Source organism: Mastigoproctus giganteus, chromosome 10 (assembly GCF_048544385.1).
Source record: "Mastigoproctus giganteus isolate SK-2022 chromosome 10, ASM4854438v1, whole genome shotgun sequence".
Classification (NCBI taxonomy): domain Eukaryota; kingdom Metazoa; phylum Arthropoda; class Arachnida; order Uropygi; family Thelyphonidae; genus Mastigoproctus; species Mastigoproctus giganteus.
The window spans coordinates 101,455,096-101,478,026 of record NC_143584.1 but is presented as its reverse complement, the minus strand read 5'-3'; the positions used below and the strand labels follow the sequence as shown (position 1 = coordinate 101,478,026).

At 35.5% G+C, this 22,931-nt stretch overlaps 1 protein-coding gene across 1 annotated transcript in view; it reads right to left on the bottom strand.

Annotated features, from left to right (window-relative positions):
- CenB1A (Centaurin beta 1A) overlaps window positions 1-22,931 on the bottom strand; it is an 806,494-nt gene that overhangs the window by 513,749 nt on the left and 269,814 nt on the right. The window lies entirely within an intron of this gene.

Below are 22,931 nucleotides of genomic sequence, written 5' to 3'. Positions count from 1 at the left end.
AATTTTTTTCAGCTTTCAAAACTTTAAGTAAATTTAATGAAACAATGTAATTAAATGGCCCAACTTTATTTCCCTAATGGTTACACTGCAGGAACAAATCAATAAACTGGAAAAGTTTTTCTGTATTGGATGACTGGTTTCTATACCATGCAGAGAGATTACAAGGAAAGCAATACCCTCATCTCATTACCACATGCCTTTTCAGGAATCTCCACTAGATGGTAGTGATGATAATATACAGATGTGTGATTTACTTAAAGATACAACTACAGCAAGGGCAAAGAACAAGTGATATTGCTTTTGCAAAGGTGACTACAATGTCCTTGGAGAGTTTGTAAATCCAAATTATGGTACTGTATTAACCGCATATTCTACATGGGAAGCATTCAGGGAGGTAACCTGGAAATTTTTTATATGGAACAAATAGATGCTATCCAAGGTCTAAACATTAATGGTTGTTAGATGAACCCAAGGAGCCTAGCAGTGGAGAAGGGAAATGCATGGAATAATCAAAAATTATGGGCCCACAGAAACCTACAGTGAGTACAAACTAATCTCTAATCAAGTCCCTAAAAGGGTTAAGAAAGATTCCACAGATTATGAGAACCCTTTGGCTAGGAATAAAAAGAAAAGTAGTAAAGAATTCTTTGCTTATGTTAACACTGGAAGGAAAGTGACAAATGACACTGGCCCACCAAATATGAATGGCATAACTATTAATAATTCTGTTCAGGCTACTGACAAACTGAATTAATATTCTGCATCAACATTCACCAGACAAGAAGTTTATAAGAATGCAGATACCAGAAATATACCAAGTTAGAAGAGCTAAATGATTTTATGATAACTGAGAATAAGGTGGAAGAGAAACTGATGAAGCTAAAAGTAAACCTGAGACTAATGGGAACCATCTACTTATATTAAAAGAAGCAGCAAAAGTTGTAAGCAAATCCTTTGCCAACCTCTCTTGAATCCAAGGGTGCTCTCATAATTATATGAGAACATCCTTGCATTCAGGGATGTTCCTAGACTGGAGGTGTGCAAATGTGTCTCCTATTTGCAAAGGGGATCAAAGAGTAATGTGAGCAATTATACCCCTGTAAGCTTGACTTCAGTTCCAGGTAAAATAATGGAATCAGTGGTTAAATAAGTAAATGCAGGATTATCTTAACAGGAATTGAATTATATGGGGATCCTGTTTGACAAATCTGATTAGGTACTAGACATAGTAGCAAAGAAACTGGATGCAAACCTAATTTTGACATATATTTAGCTTTTAGTAAAGCTTTGGATATTGTTATACATGAAAGACTGTTGTACAAATTGGAGACGTGTAGCATTAGAGGCATGTTACTGATACTGATTAAGGGGTGGTTGAGCTGGAGAAGGCACAGAGTGGTTATTAATGGGTTCTACTCTTCTAGAGTTAATGTTACTGGAGTCACTCAGGGTTCAGTGCTTTCAGTATTTATTAACTATACTGATGAAAGCAGATTAAGCTTATTCTCTAAGTCTGCAGATGATAAAAAGATCAGCAGGGAAAATGACAGAAATTAAAGTGTACTACTGCAACAAGACCTAGAAAAAAATAAATTAAGTGGATGGAATGAAAAGGGCAAATGAGGTTTAAAATTGATAAATGCAAGATACTGCATTTGAGCAGTAATCTCAGAAAAACATACCAGTTGAGCGGTACTGCACTCAAATTGATATAGAATGAAACAGATCTATAGGTAGTTTCTAAATTCTGACATGAAGTCACACTATCTAAAATGAAGTTCTCTGAGAAATGCAGAGAGGCTGCTAGGACAGCTCATGGGAATCTGTAAATCTATATATAAAAGAATATGTTCCTTTCTTCAAGGCACGGCTAACTGCTATTGCATCATACTACAACAAAGTGATTGACAGGTCTATCTCAAAGATGCTTTTATGGATTCTTAATTTTTTACAGTCTTTAAATTTTTCTATGTATAAAAGAATATTTATAGTGCTTTTAATTTTTAGAATTCTACATGTCTCAAGGCAACAATTCAATTTTTTCAAAAGTTTCTTTAGGTATTAGCAATGTTGTTAATAAGGCAGTAACAGAAAAGAGAAAGATCGTATCGAAAACAAAAGATCTTTAGTATGAAAGAGCACTTAAAAATCCTGATATCGAAGAAAACAAAGCGATTATTGAAAAATATATAAAAAAAAAAAAAAAAAGTTAAATCACAATTAAGAAAGCAAAGATACAAAAAATGAAAGGCTACTTTTATTATTATTATTAGCCATATGGTGCAAGGAAGCCTGAGGCTTATGCTGCACCAGGCAAAAAAAAAAATTCTGAATTATCCTGAGAGAGAGAGAGAGAGCGAGAAGGAATCATTAAGAAAGCGAAGAATGATGGTATCCAGCTCAGGACTCTGGGTATGCCAAACCCACACTCACCAAATGTGAGCCCCTATCAAAAGACTATTTGTATTGGAAATAAGGAAGAAATGTTTGGTTTGTGAACACATCACAGGTGACAGAGCTGGATGCTGGATCAAAAGCATAAATTCCACGGATTCATATGTATTCAAAGGAAAGGGAATATAACTTCATTTTTCAACAAAGCATTTAGTATGACAATAAACAAAAGTCAGGGTCAAAAAGTCAAAACTAAACATTATCTAAGGTTGGTGTTGATTTAACATCACATTTTTCACATGGACAATTGAAGATGCTAAAATCTCTTTGTATTAATGGAAAACGAATCAAAAATGCTGAAGAATGGGGTGTGGGGGTTTCCCCCCCTTGCTAAAAAAATTAAAATATAAAAACATATAATTCAGGCTCATGTGCTAGCATAAAGGAATTTTGCCAGCAGAGTCGATGACGTGATTACCTTATCGATAAGGCAATGGTTAGGCTGCATCCTGAGTAGCATACAGGTCTGGAAGCCTCACCTTAGGAAGGATCCAGATCTGTTGGAACAAGTGCAGAGGACAATGACATCACGTCAATGCCTTATTATGGGTGATTTCAATTTGCCTCTAATTGATTGGAGTAAATGGGAAGGAAACTCGACATGGGGAACAAAATTTTTAAATCAACTAGACGACTGTTATTTGTATCAACATGTCAGGGAAAGTACTAGAGAAAAGAATATCCTAGACCTCATCATCACACATGAATCAGATGACATAACAGGGTTGACAGTAGAGGAACCAGTAGCAGGAAGTGATCACGGAGTTCTACAGTGGATGATGACGACACAGGTAGCAGAAGTAAAAGGCAAAGGAATGGGTTTTAATTTCAGAAAAGGAAATTACGATGCCTTAAGGTACTACATAGCCTCTATTAACTGGGTAGATATCGTGCAGAAAATGAATACATTTCAACTGTGGTACGCTTTTAAAACATTAATCACAGATGCCTTGAATGCGTATATACCATTAAAAAAATACTCCACGAGGAGGGTTCCAAGTTGGATGAATAGTGAAGTTGCCACATACTTCAGCAGAAAAAGGTGGCATGGAAAGGTTACAGAGCAATAAAAAGTACTGAAGCCTATAACAGCTACAAGGTGATGTGTAATAGAGCCACAGAAAAGGTTCGACAGGCAAAGGCAGTTTATGAGAAATCACTAGCAAACAGAGCAAAGAGGGGGGGGATAAAGAATTCTTCACATATATAAATGCCAAGAAGAGCAGGACAAACCAGATTGGACCTTTACGTAAGAGAAAGGGGATAGTATTAAATACACCAGCTGACGTAGCAGATGAACTCAACAGTTATTTTGCATTGATATTTACAAATGAAAAACCTTTTGTGGCAATGGGAAATTGTGGGAGCGAAGTTAAAAAATATATAATTAATGATATTGAAATTTCGCAAGATTATTCAATGAAAAAACTTTCGAGCCTACAGACCAGTAAGGCTCCTGGAGTTGACGGAACATACCCTATAATCTTAAGGGAGGCGGCAAGCGAGTGCATTGAACCATTGAGGCTAATTATGCGAGCATCACTAGACTCTGGGGAGATTCCCTTGGATTGGAAAAGTGCAAATGTATCTCCCATACATAAGGGTAGCTCTAAAAGTGAAGATGTAAATTATTGACCTGTCAGTCTGACTTCAGTAGTAAGGAAAATCATGGAGGCAATGATCAAGGGTGGAATTTAGGATCATTTGGATCGAATTGAAATTCTCAAGGATACTCAGCATGGTTTTGTAAAGGGAAAATCATGTTTAACAAATCTGGTTCGCTATTTCGAAAGAGTCACTCACGAGCTGGATTTAGGGAATAATTTCGACATTGTTTATTTAGATTTCAGCAAAGCTTTTGACTCAGTTCCACATGAGCGGTTACTTTATAAGCTGGAACAGGTTGGAATCACTGGGAAAATCCTTAGAGGGATAGAAGGATGGCTTCAGGGCAGGAGGCAGAGGATTGTGATAAATGGCTATTCCTCAGATTGGGTTGATGTAAGAAGTGGAGTTCCCCAAGGATCAGTATTAGGACCACTGTTGTTTTTAATTTTTATAAACGACATTGATGAAGGCATAGAGGGCGTGATGTCTAAATTTGCAGATGATGTTAAAATTGGTAGAGTAGTTAATGATCACTGTCAAGCTGAGCTTCTTCAGAGAGACCTAGATAGACTTCAGGAATGGTCAGAAAAATGGCAGCTATGCTTTATTCCAAAAAAGTGTAAGGTATTACACCTGGGAAACAGTAATCCCAAAATAACTTATTCACTTGGTGGAGTTCAACTAAACCCAGTACTGGAGGAAAGGGACTTGGGTGTTACGATACGGTCAGACATGACATTCTCTGAGCATTGTAAACAGGTTGCAAGGAAGGCCCATGGTGTCCTATCGATGATCTATCGAACTTTTGCAAGTAGAGATAAGGACGTGATAATCCCATTATATAAGGCTTATGTTAGACCACACTTGGAATACTGTGTTCAAGTATGGAGACCCCACCTAAAGAAAGACATTGAGCTTCTTGAAAGGGTGCAAAGACGGGTAACTCACCTGGTGAGATCGGCAAAAGGGCATCCTTATGAAGAAAGACTTCAAATATGTGGGTTGCAGAGTTTGGAAACCAGACACCTCAGAGGAGATTTGATTAGCATTAGCATTAGTAGAGGCATATGATGCAAGAAAGCAAGCTTATTCAGCATCAGCCAAAAAAAAAAAAAAAAAAAAAAAAAAAAAATACACCACTTCCATTTCACCCCTCCGTTCGTTCGAAATACCTGTCCAGTTGAGCCTTAAATTTGTTTAGGCTATCAACTTCAACAAGTGATGGAAGTCGATTCCACCAACCAACCACCCGCTGGCCAAAGGCAAATTTCCGCACATCTATCCGACATCCGTCCTTCCTCAATTTGAATTCATGCCCTCTGAGCTGATTATTCTGAGCAAGATGAAGAATCCCATTGGCATTGAGCATGCTAAAACCATTCAAAGCCTTATACACCTCTATCAGATCACCTCACCGGTGCCTAGTCTCCAGACTCTGTAATTTGCAAAATTTAAGCCTTTCTTCGTAAGAGCAACCCTTTGTTCCATTCACTAATCTTGTTGCCCTTCTCTGTACCCGTTCCAGCAGCTCTACATCCTTCTTGAAATGAGGCCTCCAGACCTGTATACAGTACTCAAGATGTGGCCTAACCATTGCCTTATACAAGGGAATAATCACCTCCTAATCTCTGCTAGAAAAATTCCTATATATCATTGACAATACACCATGAGCTACTCTTGCAGCTCGTCTACACTGCTCAGAGAACTTCATATCTGCCTGCACAATTATCCCCAGGTCCTTTTCATTCTCCACCACTGTCAGTGTAGTACCGCAGAGTTGATACGTTGCTCTGGGGTTACTGTTTCCCATATGTAGTACTTTACATTTGTCAATGTTAAACTTCATTTACCACCTCTCAGCCCATCTGTTCAACCTTTCCAGATCCTGTTGCAGCAGCATAGCGTCAGTGGTGTCCTTAAAAAAATGCCAACCTTTGTATCATCTGCAAATTTGGACATTAAACTTGATATCCCATCATCAATATCATTCATAAACACCGAAAACAACAACGGACCCAACATTGAACCCTGAGGAACTCCACTAATTACATTAGTCCATGTTGAGCAGTGTCCACTGATTACCACTCTCTGTGTTCTGCCACTCAACCATCCCCTTATCCATAGCAGCAATTTGCCTCCAATGCCACACCGTTCCAATTTGTGCAGCAGTCTTCCATGTGCAACAGTATCAAAAGCCTTTCTAAGATCCAGGTATATAATATCAAAGCTATTCCCTGCATCCAGTTCTTTTGTGACTGCATCATAGTATCCAATCAAATTGGTCAGGCAAGACTTCCCCTTAACAAAACAATGCTGTGTCCGAGCTATAACTGAAGTTTTGTCTAAATGATCCTGCAGTGCTTCTTTAACCAGTGCCCCCATTAATTTACCTGGAACAGAAGTTAAACTAACAGGTCTATAATTACTTGTGTCAGCCTTTGATCCTCCTTTGTGAATTGGGGTTACATTTGCACATCTCCAGTCTATGGGTACCTCCCCTGAGTCCAAAGAAGCTCTCATAATTATGGCTAGGGGTTTGCTTACTTCCTTTGCTGCCTCCTTTAATATAACTGGATAGATCCCATCCACCCCAGGTGCCTTTTTTATGTTTATCCTCAACAATCTCTCCTCCACCTTCCTCTCAGTTATTACAAAATCATCCAGCTCACTGCCAATGTTTACTTTACCTACATCATTCTCCTTCCTGAATAACTCCTCATGCGTGAATGTAGATGCAAAATACTCGTTCAGATTGTTAGCCACCTGAGCAGGATCCTCAACTGTTGAACCATCAATATCCAGTTGACCAATCTGATTCATCCCTTTCCTTCTTGAGTTTAAATAGGTAAAGAACTCTTTTCTGTTTTTCTTTGCATCCTTTGCCAAGGATTTTTCGTAGTCTGCCTTTGCCTGCCTAATCTCCTTTGTGACTTGGTTACAGACCAACTTATATCTATCATAGGCTTCCATGTCACCCATTAATTTGTATGTATCCCACGCATTTTTCTTCTCTGCCACATGTCTCATTAATTCATCTGACAACCATTTAGGCCTAAACCTTGAACAATATTTCTCAGTTGGTTTGTAAAGCCTGGTAGCCTCCAAGATTAGTTCCTTGAATGCTTCCCATTTTGAGTTTGCTGTTGGTAACATCATCAGTTGGTCCCACTGTATAGAATTTAAATACTGTCTCAGACCATTATAGTCGCCTTTACGAAAACAAAAACCCTTCCCTTTACCTCTGATGGTAGTTACCTCCTTGAGTAAATCCCACTTCAACACACTGTGATCACTGCCACCTAGTGGTTCATTTATCTGCAGATTCTTAATGCATGAAGAATCACTACTGATAATCAGATCAAGAGTATTGCTCTCTCTTGTTGCCTCACGAACATGCTGATGTAGAAAACAATCATCCAATAAATCCACAAAAGCCTTGCTAGTGTGCGAGTGACCAACCCACAAATTCCAGTCAATATCTGGGAAATTAAAATCCCCCATTATAAGACTCTCTGATTTACTGGCCCACTCTATTTGTACAATATCTTATTATACTCATCAGAGTCATTAGGCCTATAGCACACTCCTACTCTCAATTTTGATTTCCCTATGCTTATGTCACACCAAACTGACTCGACACTGCCCTGTCCATTGATGTCGACTGGCTTCACTTCCTTGAACTTTATAAGTTTCTTAACTAATAGCATAACCCCTCCTCCCTTCCTGTCCTGTCTATCCTTTCTATACACATTGTATTCCCCAAATTCCAGTTCCACATTCCTTATATCTGTGTGACACCACGTCTCTGATATCCGAACAATATCTGCCTTTGATGTTTTGAGCAATACCTCAAATTCATCAAATTTATTTACCAAACTCCTAGCATTGGTGTACACGCAGGTATACATGCACCTGTTTCTATTCTTGGCTACCCTAACACAACCCATTACTTGTACCGCAATGACTCCCAGCAGTCTCTGAAATATCCTGCATCTTGTTTTTCAGGCTTCTGCTCATTTCAATAGAAGCAGTGCAAGAATCACTTACACCTCTGCCAGTGGCTACTGTTAATCTATTAGTCCTTGTATCCCCCCCAAATAGCAGTTTTCCGACCCACCTAACTCTGCCTCGACAGCATCAGCAAAAATTCTTGCACCCTTTCTATTTAAGTGTATCCCATCCCTGTAGAAACAATCTCTCCTGTTAACAAGTACAGTCCAGGCTGAAAAAAATTCTACCCCTTGGGCCTTGCACAATCCCTCCAGGGCCGAATTGATCGACAAGGCTCTTATCATATACTCCCTCCTATCGTGTCTGGGCAGAATTGCAGACACTTTCAAATTCAACCCTAATTCACGGCTTTTTTTCAACAGTGACCTGTACTTGCTAAAAAATTCTGCCGGTCTCCTACTCTTAATATCATTAGTGCCAACGTGTACAACTATATCACCTTTTGTGCCCTTAAAAGATGATATCCGCTCTACAACGTCATCAACCTTTGCCCCTGGCAGACATACCCTGGTCCTATTCCACCTATACTTTTTGCAAAGCATGTTCCCTGCTTCCCTGACAATAGAGTCACCAACAACTACTAGTTCCTGTGGGACCAGCACATTCTGCCTAGGGGGCTGCCTCTGTGTTGCCTGTTGACCAAGTGGAAGCTCTGGCGTTGATGTGGGCGGCTGAGAGCTTGATGGGCCCTCAATTTATTTCCTTCGATATCCCTTCAAGCTCTCATAAAGGCCCATAACAATGCTGAGTTGTCGCCTGATTTCCTTGCACTCCTTACATCGTGCACACACACAAAGACATCCCCCTTGGCAGTATCATGTCCCGTACCCGACTGTCCGCAAACATCAAGCAAAAAAGTGCATTTTAAAAGACTGTGATTCAGAGGGCAACTGCCCCCCTCAGTTCTCCCCTGAACCACAGCACTCCCATTACCTTGAGCCTTTTACTTTGCTGCTCTGGTCTGAGTCACGATTCCGATTTAATTCAATAAAATTTCAAAACATAATTAAATCTTTAAGTTATATCCCAAAACAGTTATAACGCTATATTTATTTTTTCGGTATCTAGTGTTTTCTACGAGTTCCCTTTATATAACTTCCGTATCACGTGTACCACTATAGTTATGTATTAATTATTTGTTACGATTAAGTCCTCATATATATATATATATATATATATAGAGTTAAAAGTACAATTAATTGACAATAAAGTTTATCAAGATTAATAGATTTACTGATTAAGTGACAATATTATATATGCACTATACTACACTAAGGTTATGCTATCTTGTAAAAATGGCGGGAAATCACGAACGGTACTTCTACGGACTCGTAAGTATTGATTAGCTTCCAAATCTCGCTATCTCAATTTACAATAAACTAAGGATCCTGACTAGGTCTATAATCTACTTATAGAAGATAATTTAATATAACAATTGGTTAATAAATCGACTAAATTTGGTTTTGGTTAACGGTATCAAATCCACGTTAACACGTGGATTTGATACCGTTACCGATACTAAGTAATATCTACAAAATCTCTGTCTAAGTTAAACTTTAAACTAAGTATCGTAACTAGGAATATAAAGCTACTCTAGAAATAAGTTAATATGACAATTTAAGCTAATAAATCAGAAAATAAATCAGGAAAATCCTGATTTATTTTCATGGGTGGTAGAGGCCGACAGTTTGGGGAAATTCAAAGGTCATCTGGATAATACTTTCGGGTAAGGAAAGCGCATAGGATGATAGGTTTAATTTCCTTTTTTTTATTAATTATTATTATTTATTTATTTTTTGTTTTTATCATTGTTTTGTTCGGATTTTTTTTTTGTCTAGTGCAACATAAGCCATAGTTTTTTTTGCAACAGGCGGCCATTACTAATACTAATACTGAGGGGAACCATGGTATTCTTACCAATAAAGGTTTCAGTTCTGCAAAACTGAAAATATGTTCTATCTTCATACCTTGAAAAATATACCTTCATAACAACAAAACTGAAAAATATGTAAAGATATTGTTTTTATATGACTGAAAGTCTGCAATATATCGAATATGACTGAATTTAATTATTATTGTGCATGTCTGAGTGTTCTGTTGATGGGCCGGCAATGTTTCGATGGGTAATAAAATAACGACATACATAAATCATAAAGTAGTACAGCTAGGCTTCGCATAACACGAGTTCGATTAACGCGGTATTCAGTTAACGCTATTTGAAAAATGATACCACTTTTCACTTTACACAATGCAAATTTCCAGTTAACGCGATCCTTTTTTTTTTATGCGATAGTTGAAAAAGATTTGAATCGCACATTAAGCTTACTGCGAGTCGTATGGTCAATAAACAAACGTTTGCCTGCTGCCCGCCTTGGTGTGTTCCATCAACCATCGGAAGAAGACGTGTTTGTCTCCTGCTAATAAAGTCAATGCAGACTTGCATTTAAAAATTCAAATTTTTAAATGAGCCTGATGAAAATGTTACCGCAAAGGAGATAACGGTAAAAGAATTAGATGAAATCTTTCATATCACATAGAACCTCAAACAAAAGGTTTGATGTTCTCTGCAATATTTATTTCGCCAGGGCCCAGAGAAGATTGTTGTCGGCTATCGGAAATTGATTGATGAAAAGAGAAAGTCAACACTGTTCAAATATTTCCACAACAGTAATTTCTTCATTGTGTATTTTATGTCAGAGGTTCCCAAAGTTTCTCGGTTCACGCCGCCTTTGACGTCTCAGTAATTTTTTCAAGGTGCACCCAGACCAAAAGAAATACCTAACAGTTTCGTTTAGTAGTTAGGTCCAAACAACTTTATAAGAAATGCTGAAACTGTGAACTACCTCGAGCTAGTAGTTCGCGCGGTGTCCGACAGATGTCGAGTATCGCTGTGTTTCCCTCAAAAATTTAAAATATTCCACGGCGCACAGTTTAAGAACCTCTGTTTTATGCAATAAACATTTAATTCCATAATTATTTTCATTATCTTTTACATTATATACAGTTAATAAGTTATTTAAAAGGTATTTTTAAAATTCTTTATGGACATTCCAGAAAGTCAAGGACCAATTATAATTTTTCCTATTAGTTATTATATTCAATTAACGCATTTCCGTTTTGTGCGATGCACTCACGGGACGAATTAATCGCATTAATCGAGGCCTGCCTGTATATATTTTTTCCATAAAATTTATTTTTTTTGCTTCCATTTCAGCAAAATCACTAATTATGTTGATATAATCAAGATTTTCACAAAATTTGCGTTCAATTGTCAGTAATGCCGAATTAGATGTTTCTTGAGTCATTGTAGTTATTAGATAGTTTTTTATTAATTTCAATTTGGAGAAACTTGCTCTGCTCAGACAGTAACAAATAGAACTGTCAATAAATTTCTTAAAGCAATACTTAGACTCGTAAACGAACCAAGAATTTTACATATCATGTTCAAATATCACGGGGTCACATATGATAAATTATTGTTATCAAAGAAAATATTACAAAATATTTTAATTTCATCACATAATTCACTATCACTTATACTGCGATTTTCACCATCTCTTAAAGCAATATCTAGATCCATTTCTTTCAAAATTCTTAAGTTCTTTCAAATTTTTAAATGCTGGATTATTATAAAGATAGCCGAAAATAGCAGTATGTTGCTCAATTTGTTCAAATCGTTCTGCAATTGGATCTTGATCTATAATGGCCAGAAAGTAGTCTTTATAGAAATTAGTTTCAAGGTAATTTGTACGTGAATGTTCTCCTTCATAGTCATGCAAACATTTTCATTTCCTTGGTTCTAATTTCCTTATATTTTATTGGAATGTCACTTTTGTTGCATATTTAAAATTCAGTTTATTTCAATTTAGAAAAATAATTTTCTGTAAAATTAAATTTTTTTTTTTTATCCTTTTCAGAGTGAAATAGCCAAACGTAGATCTGTTTGGGTTTTTTGTAAGCTTTTACTAACATTATTAATAGCTAGCAATAGTTTATACCAAACAACCGTGGAGAGCGGAATTTCAAATTAATTACATTTTCTGCCAAAAACCACAATTTGCTCTTTATTTGAAGATCTTCTTTTGTTTTGCATAACTCTCCTAATGCATTTCATATCTTGTTTAAATTAAATCTAATTGCTTTAACAGCATTTAATTGGCATTCCCATTGGGTGTCCAATAGTGGTTGTAAAATAAAATTTGATTTGTATTTCATCAAGATGTTCATCTTTGGGCAAATCCAAAAAAATATTGTATATAATCTTTGAATTGTTCCAAGAATGTCATCGCTATCAGCACAGTTGAAGCCATGCCCCTAGTAACAAATTTGAACTATGTGCCGTATGTGGCACAACGGGTGCCTCAGGATTTCCGGCCAAAATTCTGGCATGTACACCTTTTTCTTTACCAACTATGTTAGCACCATTGTCATAGGTTTGCCCTCAACAATCTTTTAAATCAATGCCTAAAACTGAAAGTTGTTTTTTTAATTAAGTCAAAACCTGTACTTTTTGCAACAGAGGTAAAACCAATGAAATACTCATTAATTTCGACTTCCTTGTTTTCTTCTGGTAGTTTGACAATATGTATTATAAATGTGAGTTGTTCAAATGACTCTTGTCCCTTCTTTCACTTTATTACTCATTAAATTAATAATCTCATTTTGAATTCTCCATCATAGATAGTGATTATTTATTTCATTATTTTTTATCCGTCTTCCATGTTTGCCATTCTAGCATCAAATTTCAAAATCATTTCTACTAAACGTAAAAATTTTCTGTCATTTTCTGTAAATATTGTGCTATTAGTACCACAAAAAGCATCATTATGCCTGACTAAATATTGGACACACAATATTATTCTTTTAAAAACACACAAATATTTTATATCTGCGTTTACTTGTCTTTGTTGAATACTAGCGATCATTATGCATCATTATGCCTGACTAAATATTGGACACACAATATTATTCTTTTAAAAACACACAAATATTTTATATCTGCATTTACTTGTCTTTGTTGAATACTAGCGATTGTTTGCAGTTCATTCAGCCTTTTTTTCGGTTGTAGTAATTGCATGTGTGCTTTTTTGTGTGCAAGTGATGTTTTGTGTTCTTTTAATCAAGAACCTAAATGTTTCTAGTCACAAATACCTTCATTGGCCAAAACTGATCTCGACAATTAGTTGTGAAACATGTAACAGTAGTAACAAAATACTTTGTCTTTGAACTCAGAATATAAAAGCCAGTTTCTACAGTTTCCTTCTCCATTTGAAAGAATTTTGGGGTAAAATGAAATATTCAATTTTCTGCCATGTTCATCCAATGGAAAATCGTAATCATTAATTTGAATCAGATTGTGTTTTGGTAGAAACATTCTCAAGCTGCTAGAATGTTTCTAGCAAAATGTGAAAATGTGACAGCCATTTTCCAGGATCATCATAATAAACATAGTAAAGCTCCAGAGGTTTCATTTGTCTTATCCCATTTGCTGAATGTAATTTTCTTCATCTTCCAATGAGCATATCAGAATTACATTTGTTGCATCTGAGTTGTGAGTTTGATATGAATTTACCTTGGTAAGATGAAACAGATTCTTTAAAGATACCAAATTTAAAATTGTAGCCAGGCCAATACGGAAATTACACACTAAACTGAACAATCACTCAGTCCTTTTCTTGTTTGCAACACAAATAAATGACCAGGTATACATTTCTTGCAGTGATTGCAACCCATTTTACCAAGGTTCTACTCGGTTTCCTCTGAATTTTTGTGTTAATCAACACGCGGCCCCAGTTCGTGCTTCTTGTTCAGCAGCATCAGAATTAGCCTTTCATGCCGTTAATGAAAAACATACTTTTTTTATTTAACGAGGCCAAAATACTTAGTGTCCAACGCAATTATACTGTCAAAATTAAATTACTTGAGAATTCTGTTAATGTTCGCCGGCCATATCTAATCTTCGATTCGTGGTCTTTTATGTGCATGCACAAAGACAAATAATCCCTATTTAAGTTTCATCCGTACCCCTATTCAGTAATTTTCATTCTTTGTTGTGATCACGACATACGGTCAAAAAGTGTTCTCAGCTTCAGGAAGGAAAATCGTTTTGCAATTTTTTCGTTAAATTAATTTTTTACTTAATTTTTCATTGTGTTAAATTGATTTTTAATTGTGTTCAATTGAATTTTAATTATTTCTTACTGTAATGTAAGATTTTCGATTTTTTAATTGTTTTCGTTTTAATTTCTGGAGAGTATCATACGGAAGTGTTCTATGTATCATATTGAGGTAAACTTCTCTTATTCTTTTACAAACTGAAGTAATGAAAAGTTCTTGATGGGACCACACATGGTCCGGATTAGTGAAAGTCCGGATTAACCAGAAGCTATTTTTTCACATACCAGTTTTTATTTAAAGTTATTAAAAAACGAAATTTTAACTAAATTGGCTTTTATATTAAATTAATAAAACAATGTTTTAAAGTAAAAATTATAAAAAGTAAAAAAATATGGTTGTAAACAAAATACTGTACAAAGCAATAAACTTTTAATGAAGAACATTATATTACACAAAATTAAACACAAAAATATTACACAAAAATATTACAACACAAAACAAAATTATTTTCAAGAAATTTACTTGAAATAGTCCTCAATGTTTTTTTTTTGTTTTAATTCTGAAACTCTCTTTCGGGCTGCACAATCTCGCAACCGATTCAACATCAGAAGCTCACCTGCTGATGTGTCATCCTGTCTCCCGAAATAAATCAGTAGCTTCTCCAGCCAGTTGTTTCCTCACACACTTCATCATTGGAGTTGTCATCTTCACTAGCTTGCCAAATTGATGATGAGCATGCTTACACAATGTCTTCCTCAGTGAGGATCTGATGTCCTAGATCATTATTACCCATTATCCATGGGGCAATGTCTTCATTCGTTAGTCTGAACAACCCCCCAAAGACATTGGAATAACTGAACAAAATCATTATCTTCCTTTTCATCATCAGGATCCGAAGAAATATCCATTTCCTCCTCAGATCTTTCCATTGGAACATCTGGCCAAGTTTTTTCCAGTATTTGATAAGGGTTGTCTTGTCAGTTTTTCCCAAGGTGTAGCAGAAAAATGACTGTCTTTATGTTAACATTTTTAAGAAGGTCCATAAAGTTTGATTTTTCTTCAAGTGCCTCTTGTTGTTCTACAAGTGAGATTATCAACTCCTTTCTGTACTGTTGCTTCACAGCCTCTTAACTCCTTGATCTATAGGCTGTAATAATGCTGTAATGTAGGGTGGCAAAAATTTTACAAATATGTTGCCAGATCTCAATTGTTCTTCTGCTGGGTGGGTTCGAGCATTATAAATGAATAAAACTGCTTTTTCTTCCAGTCCTCAATGCCTTAAATATTTTTAAACTAAGGGAACAAACAAGATGAAAAACCAATCTTTAAAAAGAGCTGAGCTCATCCAAGCTGATTTTTGTGATGTTTACTTAGCTGGGAGGGCATTTAAGTTCACATTTTTAAGAGTGCGAGACTTAGAAGATTTTCCTATGGCTAACAGTGGTAACTTTAAATTCCCAGACACTTTACTGCACAAAAGCAATGTCAGTCTTTCCTTACTCAATTTATGTCCTTTAGCCGAAGAGTTAAGTTTTGAGCCAGGTGTTTTTTTGGTAACAATTTGAAAAATAAACCAGTCTTGTCAGCATTAAAATTTGGGATGGTACTAAATTTTTTCACTAATAAACTTGAGAAACTACTTTAAATTCTTCACTTGCAACACTCACCAGAAAGACTTTCACCTGTAATTCCGAGATGTTGATTTCCATGACACTCCTTCCACCTTGATAACCATTCCAAACTTCCAGTAAAAGACGGGTCATCTCCTAACTTTTCGTTAAGGATAAGAGACTTTGATTGAAGGATTGGGCCTGAAAGAGGAACCCCTTACTCTTGGTTCTTGACAAAACCAAATATATAAGACCTTGTCTAAATTTTCATTTTTGCCTGCTTAATGGTAGCTCTATTTCCAGCTTAGGAAAATCAAAAAAAAAAAAAAAAAAAAAAGGAAAGCAATCAAAAACTTTTGCACAAAAGTTTTCGATTGCTTTCCTATTTTTTTTTCCAATAGGAAACAGTTTGTTTTTCCACCCCTATATTGAGAGCGATCTTTTTTAAATATTCCCCCTTATCAATGCGAAAAAGCACATTCAGTTTTTGTTCCATTGACTCAGTAACACCCTTTCTTTTTGTTGCCATCTTCCATTAACACAAAACCACAAAATTTATTTTGTGTTAACGGAAGATGGCACTTTTATTTATTTTATTTTTTTTGTGGTTTTGTGGTTTCTCCACAAAACCACAAAAAAATAAAATAAATAAAAGCACAATTAAAAACACACTAAAGAACGTGTACATGTGGACAATGCTAGCTGCAGCTGTCAACTGAATAGGCCAGCACTCGAGATTACCCAATGATTGTCTCCGACCATACCACGTGGTCTGGAGGTCACAACCATAAAACAATAAAACAATTAGCAGTCCCCTGTTTATTAGGCTTTTCTGTTAGTGTAATCTATTATAAATGAATAGTAAACACGATCTAATTGAATTTGTGATAATACCGACAGCTGGAATTCTGTGGGTTGTTACGTTATGTTACGGTGAAATGTGTTTCCCCTTCCATGAAATCTTCAATCATATCAAAAACATAAATTTTCAGAATGTTCTCTTCATTCCTATTTTTTAAGTTTCATAACTTGTTACTCCATTCTCACTTGCGCATATCATATCAGTTGCAATTTGTGCGTGCAGTGTTCTTTGTTATTGATTGGTTATCTTTTTTACTGTTTTAAATTTTAAATCCCCTCCAAAATGTCAGTGAACATAAATTTTTTTTTTTTCAATAGTTAGAATTTTTCTCCTCACTGAAAATCCAGTCTGGATTAATGGGGGTCTACTGTATCATAATTTATGTAACGAATTGGAAGGTTGTGAAGGGCAAATTTTAAATATATCAGAATGAATTGAGAAATGTTGTTTCAAATTCGATTAATAAAACACGGACTAACCGACTACTTCTACTTATTTATTAGCAATTTACATATAAATATAAGAAAAAAAGTTGTTACTTTGAGACAATAAAAAAAAAATAATAAAATAAAATAGATGGCATCATGCAATATTTTTTCTTGCCAGCATTTCTCCATGATATTTCTCATAGAATCCAATTTGACACTTTTGTCCCATATTGTGTTTTACATAAATCCATAAATTTCTGAAATTAAAATTTCTATATCCACGATGAACACTTCTGTATTCATAGCCGGTCAGGAGCTTTTTGATTTTTTTTGATTTGGTAGTTGTTGGCGCATCGGCTTCTGTGGCCATATTGCACCTCCCAAGGTTTTTGCAGTACTTTGATCCAAGCCCGAGGCGGGAATCGAACCCGCGACCTTTGGGTTGCCGGGCAGGTACTTTACCCACTCGGCTAGCCCGGTCGGCCGCCAGTCAGGAGCAGGAGTACACGCTCTTTGAGTAGACTGGGGTTCAAACCCCTGACTGCCAAATACGGTAGATCTGCCAACCTGCGCTGGACAAGCTTGGCAGATTACGGTCCATTTCCCTCAAGGTGAATTGATGAGAAAGCCTCCATCCTACAGTGGGTTGATAATGGCTGCAGTTTACCTTTTTTTTTATTCCAAGTTTCTTTACATCACCACAAATTCTTGCTTTCTACAGCAATAACAGTTCCAATAATTGCCTGAAGGCCAGAGGTGTGAGCAATGCATACCCAGTTGAGTGACATCTGTACTTCCCCTGGGGATCAGCAAGCTTAATTTCTTAAAGCAAGCTGGGGGATTAACACAAGAAGCGATGTCGCTGTCCACACGCTGTTAATGTATGCACTCCCATTAACTTACATGGACACCTGTCACGCATGCTCATCATGTAAGGGCATGTAACCCAAACCACAATTAAAGATAAATTTTGAACCAAACAGCATAAATTAATATTAAACTATTTTGTAGTTTACAAATATATACCTATGTAAATCTAAGCAGATGCCATTACAGAATTTTTAGTGCGAACCCCCTGGAACACTTTCGTGAATCCCCAAGGGTTCGTGAACCACCGGTTGTGAACCGCTGATCTAAAGGATCAAAAAATAAAATGTAATTGTATTCAAAATGCACAAAATTTGAATATATTTTCATCGAAAAAGGTAAATTAAAATTATTTTTCATATGTTTTCAAAAAAAGTTATTTTTCTTCTAAAATATTTAAAATTATCTATTAAATCACTTGGTTGTGTATGTCATTCTTAACAATTATTTTGTGATTTAATTCTGAATATTTCATTTTTTATCTCTTATTTAATAAATTTATTTTTTTGTGCATTTGTGATATGTGGGGCCCAGGGCAAACCCCTCTTGTCTGGGTCTAAGTGGCGGTACTGTCCAAGGAAACAACAGTGAAGTATTTGAGGCTTAAAAGAACTGAGTAAAATACATGTTCATGGTATTCTAATTGTTTTTCGGACAAAGTCATTGGAATGAATAAGATTAAGTGGACATCAATTTAATTTGAAAAAGGATGGTTGTACGACAAATGTACAAAAATATGTTATCAACCTGAGAGTAACTGAATGCGGGAACAAACTTCCATCTGGTGTAGACGTGGGTAGTTTAAAATAAGTTTAAGAAAGAATTAGTGGCAAATTATGCAAGCTTATATAGCAAAATAATTACTCTTCTAATAATCTGTCTAATTCATCCATAAGTTTATTCAAACTAATCACTTCCACGACACAAGATGAAAGATTTTTCCAACCATCAACCCCCCACTGGCTCACAGCAAATTTCCACGCATCTGCCCCTGGAACCATCCTTTTTTTAATTTAAATTTAAATCCCCTCATTGGATAAATAACTCATTTATCCAATTTAAATTGGATAAATGAGTTATTCAATCAAAAGGAAAAAACAAAAGAAGCCATCAGCATAATCATAAAAATGAACAGAGGGGCTGAAAATATGCGGTGGGTATTTTTATTTTTTGACTAATGCTCTATATCTTGCTTCCTTGTATAATTTTCCACTATTAATATAAAATTCTTTAAGGACCTTCCTATTCACTTTTTCACAATGACTGTATTGACAACAAGTGTCATAATAAAATATTCCTATAAAATTCTAACATGATTTTGAAAATTGTTTTGCATTAACAAGAAATAAGTGAAATCTTTTAATTCATTTTATTTGAAAATCAAAAGTTTTTAATTATTGAACACATCTGCACCGATTAAAGTTCTAGCTCAATGGCTCACACACAGTGAATTAATTAACAGTGAATAATAACGAATTAGCATGCCTGTGTAATCTAGTTAATTCTGTAGCTGGGCAAATCTAGGACCCGCTTATAAAAGCAGTGGTGATGTAATTTCAGAAAAGCCTATATTATTTACTAAAACAGTATATAAACAAATCTGTAATATTATTTTTGGTTCAAATATAATTATTAAGTGTAGGAAAACAAAAATCCTAATCTAAGAACCATTATCAAATTTTATATAAGAAAACATTAATTACAGGAATCCAAAAATGCTTCCATGTGATTTTGCTTTTTTTCTTCAGTGTATAATCTATGAAAATATAGTATTTCCATAATATCATCCCAAAAAAAAAAAAAAAAAAAAATTCTGTACCAAGTACATAATGTGTCCTGCCGCTAGCATATTTAGCGTTTTTTACATTATGAATCATCAGCAAGCATTAAAAGTGTTTTAATTTTCAGATATTAATAAAATTCATGGATAATAATATGACAATGTTTTTATTTTATTAATAATAATTACATATCAGTTACTGAAAGTATTGGTCTGTGATGACTAAAGTTGGATATATAATTTTTACATTGAAGAGATTTTAATTCATGACAAAATACACCAAATATAGTTGTTCCATTACATGTAGTATTTATCGAAAGATCTGATGACATGTCCAAGTTGAAGAATGTTTTCATAAATGTGCAAGAACTCTTTTTCCAGCCTCAGAGTTTAATTGTAAAGAAAAAAATTACATTCAATCTGAAAACACCAGGTGACTTGAAACCAGATGCATTTTCAAATTAATGCATTTCCCAGTTTCTGAAAGTTTTTTTTTTTTTTTTTTTAATCTTAAAACCTTAATATTTCTGTTTCTAAATTCCTTAGCTTTCCAACAATATGCTATGTGTCCACATCATCCCATTTATTAAGTGAGAAAATTTTCTTGATTTTCACTAGGATAGTGGAAAATATGATCTTGTTCATATTTTCCACTATCCTAGAGAAAAAAATAAAATGAGCTCTGTGCAAAATTTAATTAAATTTGGTCCATTAGAATATAAATTAAACTGGAATAAATTTTTGTAATGCTTTTTGCATGACTGTTTCTCATTACAAAATTTTTGGAATAACACCAATAAAAACGTTTTTAACGTCAAAAACACTGGCACAGCTTCAGGTTATCTGAATATGAAAAAGGCCTGGTTTTGAATTGCCTCTCAACAGGAGACCCTTCTCTATCAGCTATTTTTCACAACAGCTGAGTTAGTTAATCTAGGGAAAAGGTTGCATTGATTTCACTCCATGGAAACTTTTTTTTTTTAATCAAAAAAAAAAAAAAAAAAACCAGGTTGGTTGGTTTTAGGTTTTATTGGCTCATCAGTGACTAAGGCTATAATGCACCAAAGCCAAGTCATATAAAAGAGAAGGTTTATATTTCAGTGACCTAACGTCACTACGTCAAGATGTATAGAAATAAAGATATGTAAGACTTGATAAAAATGGTAACTTTTAAATACGTGTAAAAATATTTAAATCTTTTAAATAACTAAAAACAACTGATAAATTTACATTGTCGGATAAAATCTGACTGAGTGTATAAGGCTCAGTCAGATGGCTAAAAGCAGTAAAATATAAATGACGTTCATGCCTGTAAATTGGGTACTTGGATAAAATATGTTTTACTATTAAAAAGGTGTCACGTTGCTCACACATAGGACAGTCATCTGCCCTCAGCAAGAGTGAATGAGTAACATAACCATGTCCCATACGGAGGCGAGCTAGAACAACTTCCTCTCGGCAGTTCCTGCACAGACTCGACTGCCATGGTTTAATTACAGCCTTTATCTCATAGAGTTGTTCATGACCTGCCCATGCCAAGATCGTTGCCACTGGGAGAGTAATCTTTTGCATATTAATTGTCTCTAGTCTGTATAGTGGACTGACAAGCTACGGTTGTTCTGGGGTTGAGGTGACCTGGCCGCAGCATCAGCCATTTCATTACCCTCAATCCCAGTGTGGCTAGGGATCCAGCAGAAACAGATGTCAAGAAAAACATTCAAAGAGAGAATGTAATATCCACTGAACCTGGGGTCAGGAATGGATGATTATATTTCATACCTGATAAAGCCTGTAGTATAATTAAAGAGTCTGTGAAGAGTATACTATCACCTTTGGTAATTGTGGGTTTAATTTTGGAGCAAAGTTGACTCAATTGCATACAACTCTGCTGAGTACGTGCTGCATTCGTCGGGTATCTTCTCAGATATAGTGTTATTTGGAAAGATGGTGACAGATATTTGGCTCAGTGGGCAGCATAGAGTTTTTGGTAGACAGAGTTCGAAATGGTGGCCTTCCCCACTTGTTAATAGAGAAATTGCATGGGTCTATGGAGTTTGAGCATGCCAGGGTGGGGTTGGTTGCCTTGTGGATATGGCAACATTCTCTATGGTTATATTAAGCTCCCTGGACACTGTTGTTGTTCTTGTTGTTTGGTTTTTAGGAGCATTAGCAACTAAGGCCATATTGCTCCGGGATATGCAGTGATCATTCCCTAACCTTTCCGCATCCTCCAAATTTGGTCACATCCTCCATTTCCCTCAGCATGAATTGTTGAGGAGGTTTCCATCCTGCAGTGGGTTGATAATGGCAGCACTTTTTTTTTTTTTTATTTAAATTCCATACAATATTTCCGTAACTTTGCAACTGTGATGGCATGTCTGCATTATCAGGCTATTTGCCCGCCCACCGAAGAATGAGCCAACAAGCTCCGAAACACGTCTGGGTGGTGGTGCCCACTGAGAATAAATAACAGCAGTGTTCTCTACTAGAGAAGCTTTATTTATTCGAAGAAGTGCAATACCTGGTATCTCATTGTGAAGGTAGCCACAATATGAGATATTATCAAACGATGCCGTTACACTACTTATGTAGTTAAATTTATGGGTAAACTATGGTGTATTTACTAAGATATTATATAAAAATTATTGTGTACTTTATATAATAAATACACACACTTATACATTACAATTTTTCATAAGAAATACACACAGAATAAACCACATATATTATACTAAAAATCATAAGATATTCATATATTTATATTAATTTTTAATCCTGCCATAATAAGCCTTCTTTTTTTCAAAAACTTCTTTCACAAAGATACTAAAATTTATATAGAAGTGAAAATTTGCAATTCGCATGGCTGCAGAAACTGCATTTCTAATTCTTCGTACATTTTCTTATGATCTATCTGATAATATCTACAGTCCCACAGTACGTGTTCTCAAGTTTCCAATTCTCCACAGAGACATAAGTCAAAAGGTTCTAGTCCCAGTTCAATTAATCTAGCTCTTAGCCCATGACCAGCTACAACCACCATGGTCTTGTGCAAACCCACATCCGGTCATTCTTTCATGGTAGGTACACAAGACAAAAATCCATAGGTAACCCCCCCCCTGTCATTTAATCTCTAATTCCTTACTAATTTTTCTTCTCTCTGTTTTTAAATCTTTTTTATCATATTCTTTCCCTTC